The sequence below is a fragment of the Aethalodelphis obliquidens genome, unplaced genomic scaffold (assembly GCF_003676395.1).
Source record: "Aethalodelphis obliquidens isolate GAN/ISIS:26980383/991018 unplaced genomic scaffold, ASM367639v1 scaffold1, whole genome shotgun sequence".
Lineage (NCBI taxonomy): Eukaryota > Metazoa > Chordata > Mammalia > Artiodactyla > Delphinidae > Aethalodelphis > Aethalodelphis obliquidens.
In genome coordinates, this window is record NW_020837945.1 from 10520204 (window position 1) to 10537206 (window position 17003).

The following is a 17003-nucleotide window of genomic DNA, read 5'->3' on the forward strand; positions in this document are numbered from 1 at the left end:
ATTTCTCTGTGCTTTTGTTCCAGGATAACTCAGCCCTTATCCAGCCTTCTAGCCAGAGAGTACAGCCATGACATGCTGACTTTAGCAAGACGTCACCCACCACTGTATTACGTCTACACTGTGCTGGGGTAAGGGGAAAACTTTCTGAAGATCACAACTCATTATGAGTAGTATTTGCTGAGTACCAACTATAGGTGATCACATTTGTCTAGATTGCTGTGTACTTTGAAGAGTAATTCATTGTAAAATTTATATTTGATTGTTAAAGTGTTAACTAAAAATTCCTCATCCTTTTCTCTCAACCTGTTTCTTAGAAATAACCTCTAAGTTTTATGTGTACTCTTTCACGCATATTCTATATATGCCATGTGTATATATATATAAATATCATATTACATATACTCTTTTGCTACTTGCCTTCTTAAAATATTGTGGACATCTTCCAACAGACTCAATGGAGTCTGTTCTTTTGATGACTGCCTGGCATTTCATTATAAGAATGTAACATAATTTAACCAGCAATTCCTACTGATAGACATTTAGTTTGTTTCTAGGTTGTGGTGGTTTTTTTTTCCTATTGTAAACAACCTCGCAAGCAGCATCCTTATACACGCCTCCCCAGGTATCCATGGGGGACCAGTTCCATGACCTGTGGATACCAAAATCTGCAGATGCCCAAGTCCCTTATAGTAAATGACATAATATTTGCATATAACCTATGCAGTGTAAATGCTCTGTAAATAGCTGTAGATGCTATGTAAATAGTTGCTGGAGAACAGCAAATTCAAGTTTTACTTTTCAGAACTTTCTGGAATCTTTTTCTTCCAAATGTTTTTGATCCATTGTTAGTTGAATCTGCAGGTGTGGAACCCGAGGATCCAGAGGGCCCACTCTGCATATATCTTTGTTTACTTGTGTAAAAATGCTTGCAAGATACATTCCTAGAAGTGAAATATCTGAGTCAAGGGTATGGCTGTTTTGCATTTTGATAGATACTGTGAATTTGCTATCCTGAATGTTTATGCCAATTTATATTACCACCTGCACGGCATAACAGTTCCCCTTTCCCCACATTCTTGTCAATACAAGGGATTATAAATCATTTGGGATCATTGCCACAATCTTTGATAAGTGAAAAATAGTATCTCTGTTTTCATTTGCTTAAGGTTGACCATCTTTTATTCATATTGGTCATTGTTGTTTTCCTGTAAATTGATTGTTTATATCTTTTGCTATTTTTGTGGTAAGTTTTCATCTGTATTTGTGAATTTTTCAGAGTTTTGTTGTATATTAAGGAAATTGTTACTTAATCACGTATATTACCAATATTTCCCCCAGTTTGCCATTTGGCTGTGGTGTTTTTACCCCATAGACATTTTTGTCCTTTTTGTTTGTAGTTCTGATGTAGAAATTTTGCCTTCCTGTGTTCTGGGCTCTTATACCTAGAGTCCTTTTCTGGGCCAAGATGTGTAGGCGTATGTTTTCTTCCAGTACTTTTACTTTTTTATTTGTGACGTTTGCCTTTAATTCCCTGGATATTTTGGTGTAAGGAGTAAATTCAGTTTCTGATTTGCTTTTTTGCATGTTACTTGCAGGTTCCCAATCCTACAGATTTGACATACCAGCTAAATGGTCACGTGTTCTTGAATCAGGGCTCTTCTGTTCATCTTTTTGTCCATTTCTGAGCCAGTTTCGTATTATTTACAGTGGAGCTGATTCTCCCCCATTCTCTCTTTCAGAATTTATTTTCCAGGCCCGTTTCCTTTCCTTATCTCCTTCGCAAACCTTAAGAATCATTCTGTCATTTCTAAGTCTCCTCTACCCCCCACAGAGAAGGAAAACAAAATGCAACAACCAAACCTGTTGGTATTTTGAGTGAGATTGCTCCGGGTTTACAGTTACTTCAGGGGAACTGACATCTTTAAATATTATGTTCTTATAATGTTGTTCTACTCATTTAAGCGATCTTTTATGCCACCTGTACAGGATTGACGCTTTCCATATACATACATATATATTCTTCACATAGATCGCCTATATATTTTAGTTTGTTTTAGATATTTCAGTATAAATATTTTTATGTAAGCTTAAGAAATGTATTAAAATATGAGCTCTCTTTTCCATTATACTTACTTGTATATAAAGGAAATTGTTTCCTGCATAGTAACTTTGTAACCATCTGCCATACTAAAGCCTCTTACTGTTGCTAATAATGTTACAGTTCATTCTTCTGCATTTTGCAGGTATTGAATCATATCGTCTGCAAATAGTGACGCTTTTGCCGTCTTCTTTACAATACCTGTTTTATTCTCTAATCCACGTGGCACTTTGACAGTAGATCATGGCGTTGGCATATGGCATCCTTGTCTTATACCCAGCTTTTAAGGGAAATGTGCTAGTGTCCTACCATTAACCTTAACCTTGGCGTGGCAGTGTGGCATTTTAACTCACCTTCCTTCCGGTATCTTTGACAAATACTTTCCTGTCCTAGACCTGGTTACACACAGCAGACACATCAGCTCTCTCAATGCTCTTTTGTAGGCTCTTACCTAGCACTCAGTCCTCCTTTTAGAGAAGCGGCTTCAGCCTTTCGGCCAGAGCCGTCATCTTCCAGTAATTCATCAAAATGACCAACACAAAGGGAAAGAGGAGAGGCACCTGCTCTAGGTTCTCTAGGCCTCCTAGAAAGCATGGAGCTGTTCCTTGGGCCACATACATGTGAATCTGCAAGAAAGGTGATATTGTAGACATCAAGGGAATGGGCACCGTTCAAAGTGGCGTGTGCCCCCAGTGTTCCCATGGCAAGACTGGAGGAGTCTACAGTGTGACCTGGCATGCTGTTGGCATTGTCGTAAACAAACAAGGGCATGATCCTTGCCAAGGCAATTAATGTCCACATTGAGCATAATAAGCACTCTAAGAGCCAAGATAGCTTCCTGAAACTCGCGAAGGAAAATGATCAGAAGAAGGAAGCCAAAGAGAAAGGGACTTGGGTTCAACTGAAGCGCCAGCCTGTTCCACCCAGAGAAACGTGCTTCGTATAACAGAAACCAATGGAAAGGAGCCTGAGCTGCTGGAACCCATTCTCTGTGAATTCATGGCGTGATACATGTAAAAAAAAATAAAAGACCTCTGGACTATAAAAAAACAAAAAGAAGTGACTTCAAGAACACGAAAACAATTTTTTAATTGAAGTATAGTTGATGTACAGTATTATACGTTACAGGTGTACAACGTAGTGATTCACAATTTTTTTTTTTTTTTTTTGGCGGTACACGGGCCTCTCACTGTCGTGGCCTCTCCCGTTGCGGAGCACAGGCTCTGGACGCGCAGGCTCAGCGGCCATGGCTCACGGGCCCAGCCGCTCCGCGGCATGTGGGATCTTCCCGGACCGGGGCACGAACCCGTGTCCCCTGCATCGGCAGGCGGACTCTCAACCACTGCGCCACCAGGGAAACCCATGATTCACAATTTTTAAAGGTTATACTCCAGTTAGTTATTATAAAATATTGGCTGTATTCCCCGTGTTGTACAATATATCCTTGTAGCTTATTTATTTTACACATAATAGTTTGTACCTCTTAATCCCCTACACTTTCTTGCTCCTGCCCCTTTTCCCTCTCCCCACTGGTAAGCATTAGTTTGTTCTCTATATCTGCGATGTTTCCTTTTTGTTATATTCACTCATTTGTTGTAACTTTTAGGTTCCACATATAAGTGATATCATACAGTATTTCTCCGTCTGACTTATTTCACTTAGCATCATGCCCTCCAGATCCATCCATGTTGTTGCAAATGGCAAAATTTCATTCTTTTTTATGGCTGAGTAGTATTCCATTGTGAAGCGGAATTTTACATTTTATTTCATTTTAATTAATTTAAATCATGACCAGCTATTGAGCACTTAAGTTTAATTTAATTGAAACAGCCACATGTGACTCTTAGCTCCAGAATCAGGCAGCACCAGTTCCTCAATCATATCAATAAAGGATAGGACGTGAGCATAGAAAGGACCTGCACAGTGGCTGCTCTCTGTGCCCAGAGAGGTTGAGATTGGCCCCAGATCACACAGCAAGCCCATGATTAAACTGAAGTAAGAAGCCAGGCTCCTTGTTCTTGTCTCGGCCTCTTCCCACGTTCCTTCTTTAAATGACAACCAAAGTCCAGGTGTGTACGGACCTATACAACTTCAGTAAACGTGTCTCACCCCGCTGACTTCTCCACCGTGTCTGGGTTGACCCCCGGGCTGGTTCAGATGTAGAGTTTTCAGCTGCGTCTTCTCGCACTGCAGGGCAAAGGCTCGCTCGCGGGAAGGACAGGTGCAGCGGGCCTGGGAGGCCAAGCCGCACGGCTGTTGGTCCAGGTTCTGCGTCTGGCCTCTCTGCTGGTGGGATTAAAGCATCATTAGGCACCATATTCCAGCAGCCTCAGGAAGATTAGTTCTGTGCCCTTTCAGTTCACATGTATTTTCTCGTCTTTTTCTTCAAAGATTGCAGGCATCCACGCTTCCAGCAAGACAGCGGGGTGTTGCTTCTCGCCCCTGTGACTAATCTAAACCTTAAGAGAATTCACGTCCAGCGAGTTAGGGAGTCAGAGAGGAGGAAGAAGGAAGGAGAGCCTTTGAGAAGGCCCTCGGACGGGGGCCGCAGCGGAGAAGGAGGGCCTCTCAGTAACGAAGCACCCACAGCCTTGCTCTCGAGGCATTTAGAATCTTCCTGCCTCCGCCAGCCTTCTCTTTTCCTCGGGGGTCCCTGGTCAGTCACTCAGGCTCACTGCTGGTGTCCTCCTTAGCTGTCCTTCCCAGCCACTAGTTGGCTGGAGGGGAAGCAGGAGTGACCCACCCTGGAAGGAACTCCTCACGTTTTCCGGCCAATAGGACCTTCGCGTCTGAAGGTCATTGGTCAGCACTTAGCGGTGAAGAGTGCTGGACCGCCTGGGGTCCAGCCCAGCTCTGCTGCCCCTTCCACGTGGCTGGGCGACTCACCACCCACTCTGTGCCTCAGCTTGCCTGCCTGGAAGTTGGGGGGGCATAATCACGCCCCCCCCCCCCCCCCCCCGCCCAGGGCTCCGGTGAAGAGTACGTGAGTCCATAGGTGGAGAGTGTTCAGAGGGCACAGCTCCACAGAGGGTCATTCTTCCCACGGGAGAGGTGATGGCTCTCCCTGCCCCGAGGGCAGGTGACCTCCGGGCTCGGTGTCCCTCTGCCCCTCCGTCGGAGCTCTCGATGCAGGTGGGTTTGGGGAGCCCTGCCTGGGTGCGTGCAGATGGCTATACCCATGGCCCCAGAGAGTCCCTTTTCCTGGCTGCATCACACGAATGTCCCGGCTCGGCAGAGTGGCAGCTGGTGTATCTGACAGCAGGGTCCCAGGCCCCTTGGGGCAGCTGGTCCAGCCCCAGTGACCCCGTTGGAGCTGTCGGGATGCTGGCTCGAGGCTCATCAGGTAGCATGTTGGTGTTGGCAGCCATGCCAGTGAAGCGGCCAGCGCAGGCGCACGCGCGTCTGAACCTTTTGCCAGTGAAGACGTCAGCTCCTCAGGTGGACAGGACCGACCTCCCGGGAGCCTGATCACAGCCCCCGTGTTTCTCTTTCTCAGCCCGGGCTTCCACGGTGGCTCCAATGACAGCACCCGCCTGCAGAGCCTGGCCCCCGGATGCTGGAATTGGTGATGAATCCGTGGGTTGTGTAATTTGCTAAGAGGTCAAACTCGGCTTGATCAGAACACAACATTTCTAGGATTCTATTCCTTCTTGCGGACGTTGCTCCATTTTCTTTTTTCATGCTCAGGGAAAAGTCTTGGAGAACTTTCTTTAAAACTGGGTAGGGCTTCCCTGGTGGCGCAGTGGTTGAGAGTCCGCCTGCCGATGCAGGGGACAGGAGTTCGTGCCCCGGTCCGGGAAGATCCCACATGCCGCGGAGAGGCTAGGACCGTGAGCCATGGCCACTGAGCCTGCGCGTCCGGAGCCTGTGCTCCGCAACGGGAGAGGCCACAACAGTGAGAGGCCTGCGTACCGCAAACAAACAAACAAACAAAAACTGGGTAATTTTTCCTGCCTCTCTGGTGATCCTCTTTCCCTGTCTCTCAGCACACCCAGAGAAGGGAAATGGCTGTGGTGACTTTCCCCACCATCTCCTCAGCACCTACTGTGTGCCGGTCCCCATGGCGGGGGGCTCATGTGCATGAGTGAAGTAAACGCGTGTATGGCATTTGTTCTGTGCCAGGCGCTGTCGTATGTGCTTAGGAACGTGGACGGATTCAGTCCTCGCACGAACCCTGGGAGGGAGATGCTGCTATTGTCCCCATTGGATGGCTGGAGTAACTGAGGCAAAGGGACCTGCTCATTGTTGCACAGCTGAGTTGTGGCAGCAGGATTTGAACCCAGCCTGTCTTATCCCAGAGTCCGTGTTCTTAACCGCTAACCGCCGCCACCCCACTGCCTCTCCACTCTGGTCCCTCACTTTGTTTGAAGCCAGCATCCCGGAGAGGTACACACTTGTTGCATGAAGACGCAGAGGCTTGGAGAGTTCGTGGCCTGTGGCCTGCCTGGGGTTCAGACGCCACACCCGAGGCCCTGACTCCAAACCCTGCTCCTCCCCAGGTGCCTGGCAGCCTCTCCGGCATTACCATCCCAGCCCCTGGACTTGGCCTCACCGCCTCCTCCCATTGCCTGTCAAGTACAACCAACTGACTTCAGGGGGCTCCAGGGTCCCCTAAAGGGGGCACGTCTCTGCTTCTCTATGGAACATTCTCATATTCTTTGTTTTTTCTGCTGTTCGGCCTTCCCACATGCGTGTTGACTGGTTCAGTTTCCTCAAGCTTATTTCCTCTGGACGGCTCATATCCTTTGCCTCTTCAGCTGCTGGACTGTTTATTTTAGGCAGCTCCACTGTCCCGCTGAAGGGTCAGGACAGAAATTCCTCTGAGTTCATCAATCGATATATAACATCTTTGTCCCTTTTCTGTCCTGCGACGACTCTGAAAATAATCACGTGCCCCTAATGCTGAATAAGGGAATGAGAACGTAGACCTTGTTCATCCCCCAGCTCTCCATCCAGCCTCACAATAAAAACCAAGTGTAGGGGCTTCCCTGGTGGCTCGGTGGTTAAGAATCCACCTGCCAATGCAGGGGACATGGGTTTGAGCCCTGGTCCGGGAAGATCCCACAGGCCGCGGAGCAACTAAGCCCCTGCGCCACAACTACTGAGTCTGTGCCCTAGAGCCCGCGAGCCACAACTACTGAGCCCGTGTGCCTAGAGCCCGTGCTCCGCAACAAGAGAAGTCACTGCAATGAGAAGCCCACACACCGCAAGGAAGAGTAGCCCCGCTCGCCGCAACTAGAGAAAGCCCGCACGCAGCAACAAAGACCCAATGCAGGCAAAAATAAAATAAATTAGTTAATTAATTAAAAATCAAATAAACCAAGTGTAAACTGGCAGTCTTTTCCCTGCATATATTGTAGACGCATATATCTGTCTGGGGCAGTGGTCGTCCAGGGCACAAGCCAGTCCTCTGATCTGTACACCCATTCCTTGAGGGCGGGGCTGTGCCCAGTTCACCCTGCACCCCAATCTGGGGCCTGAAGTGCAGGAAACTTCCACAAGTGTCTGTGAAAAGGAATGGCTGTGGGCAGCTCAGATGTATTCAATGGGAAGACTCAGGAAAACAAGCTGGCCCAGAACTTCCCATGCCCACAGCAGTTTTCTTCTTAGTTTTCCAGACATTTCCCCATATGTGTATTTCCTGAACCTATTTCCTGTTCTGAAAACCATGCATACCTTTTCTCCATGTACCAGCTGGCTCCACAGCCAGAGGGCCCCTTAGCCCATCATAGAACTCACTGAGGCCCAGTTCCCCAATCTCTGGGAGGCTCTGTGTCCGTGACTATAAAACCCACACAGTTATTCCAATTCAGGCCACCTCTCGCTCCCCTCCCCTGCCTAAGGGAGAAACCGAGTGGGTTGCATGAGAATGCTTCACATCCTTAGTAAATCCAAGAGGCGAGACAGCAGAAATACTAGCTAACTTAGCATCCCTTCGTAACTTCCCTAAAAGGAAGCTTGTGATTCGGGGTGGGGTGAGCTTGGGACCTCAGCCCATGTCACAAGCCAAATCGAATTCCTAACAGTTTAATTGTTTTACAATTTGTGATGATACATCTGGGGATCGGCCCAGCAAGGCTGAGCTTTGCACGTGGTAAAAATACGCTGTGCCTTGTCCAGCAGTGATAGGCGCTCTGTAAACACCTGGCTGTCGGGTGGGAGGGCTAATGAGTATTATACCGAAACACATGAAATTGCGAAGATCTGAGTATTTTTGACCTACAAATACTGGTACTTCACTCTCATGCCTCCCTCTGTGATCAGGTTTCTCGTGTAAGACCATCTCACGGTGAACTTCTCCACAACTAGAGCAGGATTGAGGTCATCATATGAAGTCCCAGTCTATATACGCTCAGGTTAAGTTTTATTGTAATCTAGGTGAGGGAAGATTTAGCTCATCTTGGGGAGAAGGCCAACCAACATGTGTTTGGGATCCTGTCCAGCGCTAGCGCGTGACTGGGCTCGTGGGCCCTCGGTGTATCGAAGCCCCTGTGACTGCTTAGAGCCCAGGGCCCGATCCTGTCTTCACGCTCCCAGATGCGCTTAAAATGATCAGCACCGTGTCCCCTTCCCAGGTCCTCCCGGCTCTCCAAATTAAGTCAGGCCATTGAGGTTTTCCTGTGATTGTGGTGTGACGTCTCCTATAAATCACTAAGTGAGTAGAAGTCATAGGAAAATCTGGTCAGGGACAAGACGGCCTGAGCCAAGCAATGTTTCTTCTTGGAATCAGAAATCACAAGGAACAGACGACTGGGTCCTGTGTGCTTTCGTAGGCCACACAAATTAACGTGGTCCTTGATACATGGCTGTGCTCCTGTAGGCTGTGGGTCCCAGTGTAGGACAATGACAGGCCCCCTCGACGGCCCCAGAAAGGTGGCTCGGATAGAAAAGGAGGTGTGGGGTTTGATGGGTGTGTGTGGGAACAAACTGTCCCACTGAGTTGACTTGCCAATTAATCCTGGTGCTGGGAAAATGGGACTCCCCCTCTCCCACCCCCCAACTTTAATCACCTGACGGATGTTGTATTCAGAGCAGCAGCCTAAATACCGATCCTTGGGTTTTATCAAATCTGTTTTTAACCAATCAGTCAGGGACAGTGCCAGCTGGGTGTGGCCATGTGCTTGGGTGCTGTCACCCTGAAATAAGGAAGGCGGGGCTATTTGCGGAGTAGGCCCCAGCCCGGCAGGGGGCGTCCTGGCTCTTCTTGACCCCAAGTGCGCTGCGAGGCTGGGCGTTTCCCGCTTCCCCCCGCCCCAAGCAGACCTTCTCTCCAGAATGAAACTTCAGATATTTGGGTGAATCGGGTTTGTTTTCTCAGGTTTTTTGGCTCCCCGTCGTTTTTTTTCATCTATGTAGAGAGGAAGATTTGGTACAGACGGTGGGCTCTGAAAGCCTAGCAGGGTGCAAGGGGGTGGGAGAGCACCGCTTTTCACCACTTTTGATGGCATCTTTCCGGCTGGGCTTGCTGCAGCTGCTGTGTAACCAGCTGCGTTGTACTGGAGGTGGGGAGAGGGGATGGGTCGGGTTAGATGACGGCTCTTCCGGCCACCTCCTGGAAACGGATGGCCCTTCGGGTATTAGCCTGACAATCATAAGATCCAGCTTGTGGGGATCGCGAACCTTTAGGTAGATCAATTAACCGAATTGGGATGCAGTGGCATTTAAATGACTTAAACTCTGTTTAGTCTCAAAGTAGTTGTGTTTGAAGCTCAGCTTTAACTTCCGTCGCTTTATTCATACCCTCCAGGGTTTCCCTTGTCCCCGGAGTCCAGCGGCATCCCTGCAGTGGCTGGTCCCTCTCCACTGCCTCCATGTGTCCCCAGGCCTTTGTGCTTGCTCTTCCCTCCTCCTGGAGTAGTTTTCTTACAGAAAGCCATAGCTGGCTTCCTCACCCCTCTGGATCTTGGCTCAAATGTCACCATCTCACCAAATGTCACCTGGCCATCCTATTTCAACTGTACCCCCTTCCCCTGCACCTTCTGTCCGCCCCCACCCCGGCTTTGTTTTCCTTTGTGCCACTTATCCCCACGTGACATGCCACTTGTCTTACTTATTTTTAATTTATTTTACTTATTTATTTCTGGCTGCGTTGGGTCTTCGCTGCTGCGCGCGGGCTTTCTCTAGTTGCGGTGAGCGGGGGCTACTCTTCGTTGTGGTGCGCGGACTTCTCATTGCGATGGCTTCTCTTGTTGCGGACCATGGGCACTAGGCGCGCGGGCTTCAGTAGTTGCAGCACGCGGGCTCAGTAGTTGTGGCTCGCGGGCTCTAAAGCACAGGCTCAGTAGTTGTGGCGCACGGGCTTATGCTTCGCGGCATATGGGATCTTCAGCGGCTGAGGGGGGGAGGTTCGTTAACCTGAAAAACTGTGTGTCAGGGTAATGTGGAGAAAAGACTCTGTTGAAGAATGCAATTTAGAAAGGGAATTCAGAACGTTTTTCCTTAGGTTTCCTTTCTCATCCCCTTTTAGGTCAGAGTCCTGAGGTTGATATCCTGTGAGGCGTGCTCATCAGACATTCATTTATTCATTCACTTGTTCGTCCAACCAATATTTACTGAACTCTTCTGGCAATGTCCTGAGACCCAGGGGAAAACCGAGCCATGCCTTTGCCATCAGGGAATGTACATTTTCATGGCAGAGACAGATAATTTTTAAAAATTTTAAATACTGCTGCAAGTAAAGCCAATGGGGAGCTGCGAGGAGCAGTAACAGGAGGGATTTCTTGGGGGCCCGGAAGTTTCTCTGAGGAGATCTGAGGGGTGCAAAGAGGCAGGTAAGGTCCAGGCGGGGGGATGGCTGGTGCGGAGGCCTCAGCAGAAAGAGTGCAGGGCATTCACCCAAGAAGTCAGCGTGAGCAGGAAGTAGGGAACAAAGGGAAAATGGGTAAGTATTGAAAAGTGTTTGCTGGCCTTCTGTATTAGTCAGCGTTCTCCAGAGAAGCAGAGCTCAGAGGAGAGATCTGTATCTACAGGCAGACCTCAGACACAGTGTGGATCCGGTTCCAGAGCCCCCTAGAAAGCAAATGATTGCAAGTCACACGAACTTTTTGGTTTCCCAGAGCACATAAAAGTAATGTTCACACTACACTGTAGTCCATTAAGTGTGCACTAGCATTGTGTCTAAAAAAACAACGTACATACCTTAATTAAAAAATATTGCTAAAAAATGCTAATCATCATCTGAGCCTTCCGTGAGTCATAGCTGTTACATCAAAGATCACCAATCACAGATACCGTAACAAATGTAATCATAATGAAAATGTTACCACAAACCTTCGATTCGTGAAAAAAACGCAGCATCTTCGAAGTGCAATAAAACGAGGTCTGCCTGTATCTGTATGTATCTATGTGCCTATGTACGTATAGAAGTGAAGCTGATTTGCATATTTATAGATATCGGTATAGATAGCCTTACTCAGATGTCAGTTCCTCAGAGAGCTTCCTTGAATCTCTAGCTAAAGCGCCGTGCCGTCCCCCTATCGCTTCCCATCTGTCCTCACAGCTGTCTTCAAACAACTATATAAAACTTTAAACCATTGCCCCTTCAGCTTGCGGAACTGGTATCCACTAAATGCACATCAAAGCATGACCCTCAGATAACAGATAATTCTTGTCTTTAGTACCTAATGTCACACATTTACGTGAGGCTGGAGGGAGTAGTGCGTAGTGTGCATTTAATTTTTGTCATCTGCATTCAGGATGCTCTTATGAATCCTCTGGTGAAAGTCAGACTTAGGAAACATAGAGGTTTCTTTTCAAAGAGACTATCCCCAGGAGGCAAGCAGTTACTTGCTTCTGCGGTGGTTTGAAGAAGTCTGGCCTGCGAGCATTTTTTAAAATTTGTAAGCACATGATCCAAAGTTAAAAACAACTTAGGATCTTCTCAGTATTTACCTCCTTTGGAGTGATGCCCTCTGCATCCTTTGTAATTTTCCCTCCGGCTGTCCCTAATTATGCCAGCTCACCTAGCAATTTGATGAAAATCTTAGTAGGTGTTAATATCAACAGGATTATATTTCGTAGGGGAATGTAATTTTTCCACTGCAGTCAGCGATGAAAGAAGAGGAGATTGGTGAAAGAAAACCTTTTGCCAGAAGGATGTATTTGAGGAGTTTTTCACAAGAACACACTATAATTACACAGTTTTATTTTTACCGAGACCAATTTTTTTTTTTTTTTCACCATGGTAATGTCTGTTTTCTTAGATTTGGTAGAAACACTAGGAAAGAGAAATACTTTTGATGTTGGAAGGCTTGTTTTTCATCATTATTTTGCTGTGACGTTGTTTGCTGCATTCATCATGAATGAGAGAGACATTTTGGATACTTCGGGCTAACTGAGTTTCTGATCTCCCTCGGGTTCTTAATGTCCTCTGAGAGCCGGGATGGGATATGAATAGAGATTTCTTGAAATAGGTGTGACTTTTCTGCATCTAGAATTCGGGCAAAGGTGAAGCTCAGCAAATTGTTGCCTGATGGCAGGCAGCGGGCTGGGCATTCCAGAGGGCTCTTGTAAGCTGTCTCTGGCCAGCCCTGTCCTTGGGAATCCGTACAGGAGCCGGAGCCACTGTGCCCTTCAGCAGGAAGTTCAAAGAAAAGTTGTTCTTAGGTAGTTGGGAATAAACAGGTAGCTCTTGGTTAGACTTCTTAATCTGTTTAACTTCGCGTGCCTGTGCATGCGTGCGCGCGTGTGTGTGTGTGTGTGTGTGTGTGTAGTTTTTTTTTTTTCTTTTTTTTTTCAAGAAGATGTTGGGAGTAGGAGTTTATCAATTTATTTATTTATTTTTGCTGTGTTGGGTCTTCATTTCTGTGTGGGGGCTTTGTCTAGTTGTGGCAAGCGGGGGCCACTCTTCATCGCGGTGCGCGGGCCTCTCACCATCGCGGCCTCTCTTGTTGCGTAGCACAGGCTCCAGACGCGCGGGCTCAGTAGTTGTGGCTCACGGGCCTAGTTGCTCCGCGGCATGTGGGATCCTCCCAGACCAGGGCTCGAACCCGTGTCCCCTGCATTAGCAGGCAGATTCTCAACCACTGCGCCACCAGGGAAGCCCCACGTAGTTTGGTTTTTTAATGGTCAGCCTTCAGGTCTCTACAGTGGCTGATCTGGTCACGGGATCTCTATAAAGTGTGGTTAAGTTTATCAACCTACAGATATTCAAAACAACATAGAGGCTTTTGGTATTAATTTGCCAGGGCGGCCATATCCAAGTACCACAGACTGGGCAGCTTAAACAACATACATTTATTTTCTCACAGTTCTGGAGACTGTAAGTCCAAGATCAAGGTGTCAGCAGGCGTGGTTTCTCCTGAGGCTTTTCTCCTTGGCCTTGTAGACGGCTGCTTCTTGCTGTGCCTTTGCCCTGTGCATGTCTGTGTCCTAATTTCCTCTTCTTGAAGGACACCAGTCAGATTGGATTAGGGCCCACCCCAAAGGCCTCATTTTACCGTAATCACCTCTTTAAAGGCCCTATCTCCAAATATAGTCATACTCTGAGGTACTGGGGGTTAGGGTTTCAACATGTGAATTTTGGGGGGGGTGTCACAATTCAGCCCATAACACTATTAGTGTAATCTTAGCTCTCCAGCTGAAACAGAGTGTAGAATGGGGGTTATCAGGACTTGGGGGATGTGGGGGAAATGGGGAGATGTTGGTCAACGTCTTATAAGTTATAAGTTGGTCTTATAACTTATGGCAGTACAAGATGTAGAAGTTCTGGGGACCTAGTGTACAGCACAGTGGCTGTAGTTGATACTCCTGTAGTGTATACTTGAAAATGTGCTAAGAAAGTAGATCTCACCGTGCACACGAAAAAAGGGGGTAACTATGTGAAGTGATGGATGTGTTAATTAGCTTAATCATAGTAATCATTTCACACTGTATGTGTATATCAGTTCATCACATTGTACACCGTAAATATATACAATTTTTATTGTCAATCAGACCTCAATAAAGCTGGAGAAAAAAAAAGTATCCGCAGGAATTTATTAGCACTGTTATTCCTAAAACAAGCAATAGGTGTTCTGTCTTTGATCCTCAGCTGCTTCCCCCACACCTCACATCCAGCCCAGGTGCAAGGTCTTTGGGTGTCTCATCAGAAGATGTTCTGAGTTCACCTACTTTTCAGCTCCACCTCCCTCTCCACCATCTAAGCCAGCGCCATGGATTGCCTGGATTATTGCAATGGCCTCCTAATCCTGTCCTCCACCCTTGCCCCTGCTGGAACTCTGGCTCTCCACGTAGCAGCCAGTGGTGTTTTTTTGTTTTTTTTTTTTGGCGGTACGCGGGCCTCTCACTGTTGTGGCCTCTCCCGTTGCGGAGCACAGGCTCCGGACGCGCAGGCTCAGCGGCCATGGCTCACGGGCCTAGCCGCTCCGCGGCATGTGGGATCTTCCCGGACCGGGGCACGAAGCCGTATCCCCTGCATCGGCAGGCGGGCTCTCAACCACTGCGCCATCAGGGAAACCCCGCCAGTGGTGTTTTTAAAACATAAATCAAATCCGGTCACGCCCTTGCCCAGAATTCCCCAGCTGCATCCCGGCACATTTAGTGCAAACTCCAGAATGCTTTCCTGGGCCTATAAAGTTGTCCATGAACTGGCCCCTGTCTGCCTCTCCTCCTGGTCTCTGCTTCGGTCATGCACCCACCACACTGGCGCGTTATTTCTCCAATGCCCCAAGTGTGGTCCCTGCCCCAGAGGCCTGGAATCCTGGAATGTTCTTCCCAATCTGCACACATGGCATACTTCCTGTCTTCTAGGTCTCTGCCCAGGTGTAACATCCTCTGAGATCTTCCTTGAGCCCCCGGCTAAACTAGCGCACTGTCCCGCACCCAGCCCCTCCCGTATGTACTCACAGCTGTCTTCAGAGCCCTTGTGGCTCCCCGTCCCTCCACCGCCACATCTGGGTACATAATGGCGTATTTCCTGTCTGTGCTGGACTGTAAACCTCCCGGAGGCTTCCGTCCTGTTGACCCCTAGATCCCACCACCCGGAACAGCGCCTGCTAATGAATGGGTGGGAAATCACAACTGAAATTCTGGGGCTCACGGGAAACTTTGGTCAAAGGCCGAGAAGGCAGAGTGCCTTTGCCCGTGAGCAGACCGCCCCTCTGGTCCAAAGTGGTCACAGGGAGAAAGCTTCCACCCAGACTCCACTGGGCCTGGGCCAATTCGTTGAGAAATTACCTGCAAGAGTAATGACCCCTCTGGCTTGAAGGAGAGCAGGCCTGTTGGCATTTTGATAACAAATTCAGAGCTGGGAGGTCACAGACAGTCTGGTCCCTAATTCTGAGGCTCAGTGGAGAGGCACCTGCTTTGTAGGAATGAAGCAAGCCCCCTGCCCCAGGAGCCACCCAGAATGCATGCTCAGCTGGCATGCCGGCCACTTCCCCATCTTCCTAACTTTTTTTTTTTTTATTATTAATACCCTATTGGAACTGTCATGCAAGGTATCCTGATTGGGTTTAAATTTTTCAGGTCCTATAAGCAATAGGGACTTTTCATTTCCAGTGAGTTTTGTCACAGATGATGGGATTGCCATCTGGGAATAACCACTCTTTTCCTTTGGGGCTCTTGGCTTCCAAGATCAGAATTTAGCAAATGGTACCAGGAGAGTTGGGGGCTTGCAGGGGAGGGAATTTCCTGAATTTCCTCTTCCTCCTCCCCCTTCTTCCTCTTATTTTTCTTCTTCTGTTCAAGGGAACTTTTCATGTAAGAGGAAAGAGGGGGTATGAATAAGACTTTCTCAGACTGACAAGATCTTTTTTTTTTTTTTTTTGCGGTACGAGGGCCTCTCACTGTTGTGGCCTCTCCCATTGGCTCACGGGCCCAGCCGCTCCGCGGCATGTGGGATCTTCCCGGACCAGGGCACGAACCCGTGTCCCCTGCATCGGCAGGCGGACTCTCAACCACTGCGCCACCAGGGAAGCCCCGATTCATTTTGTGAGTCTTGGAGGTGTTCATGTTTGTGCTGCTCTGCATTTCAGAAGGCTTTACACTCTCCTTCCTTGCTCTGCCCAGTTCCGAGGTATCTGAGCAGAGGCGTGCAAGGACCCTAGAAACAGCGTCTTGATTTGACTGGGATGTTGGAAACGGCATCTTTCAATTCTAAGACACTCTGACGAAATGATGAGGGAGGCTCAAACACGTTGGTTACCTAAACTCTCCAGCTTGGATGCCTGTCCGGTTGCTCTTTCCCACAGAGAGGAAGACAAATCTGGGGCGACTCTGAGCCTGGCTCTAGAAGGGCCTAGAACTCCAAACTCACTGCTCAGTGCTTTTGTTTTTTTGTGGTTCTTCTTGTGCTTGTATAAAGGCCATATTTGGGGAGAGTGGGACGCATTGGGAGATTGGGATTAGTATATATACACTACTATGTATAAAATAGATAACTAATGAGGACCTACTGTATAGCACAGGGAACTCTCCTCAATACTCTGTGGTGACCTAAAGGAGAAGGAAATCCAAACAAGAGGGGATATATGTATACATATAGCTGATTCACTTTGCTGTACAGTAGAAACTAACACAACATTGTAAAGCAACTCCAATAAAAATTAAAAAAAAATAAAATTAAAAAATGAAGGCCATATTTGAAGTTTTGGCCTAAAACCCCGCCCTGTCCTCCTTACCTGTCCTGTTCCCAAGCCTCCCCTGTGTCGCTGGCCTTTCTCTGCTTTGCCTTGACTCACAACGATCTTTCATACCCATGTGAATGGGACACAAGCAGAGCGGTGGGAAGCTCCCAGGTCTTAGGCTTCAGACCCGAAGGGCCCGGGCTTGGGGTCCCTGCTCTGTGCAACATCAGTCAGGTCCTTTAATCTCTGTGGGGTTCGATTCCATCATCCGTAGAGCAGGGCGAATACCGCACACCTCTTAGGATCACGATGAGGCTCCCACCCACGCGAGCGGCCTT

At 48.0% G+C, this 17003-nt stretch overlaps 1 protein-coding gene and 1 pseudogene across 1 annotated transcript in view; both read left to right on the forward strand.

The window, feature by feature from the left end:
* The window catches only part of RCAN1 (regulator of calcineurin 1), a 95825-nt gene that overhangs the window by 14242 nt on the left and 64580 nt on the right, over window positions 1-17003 (forward strand). The gene's annotated exons all lie outside the window — the stretch shown is intronic.
* Window positions 772-3168, forward strand: LOC113617399 (60S ribosomal protein L21-like; annotated as a pseudogene).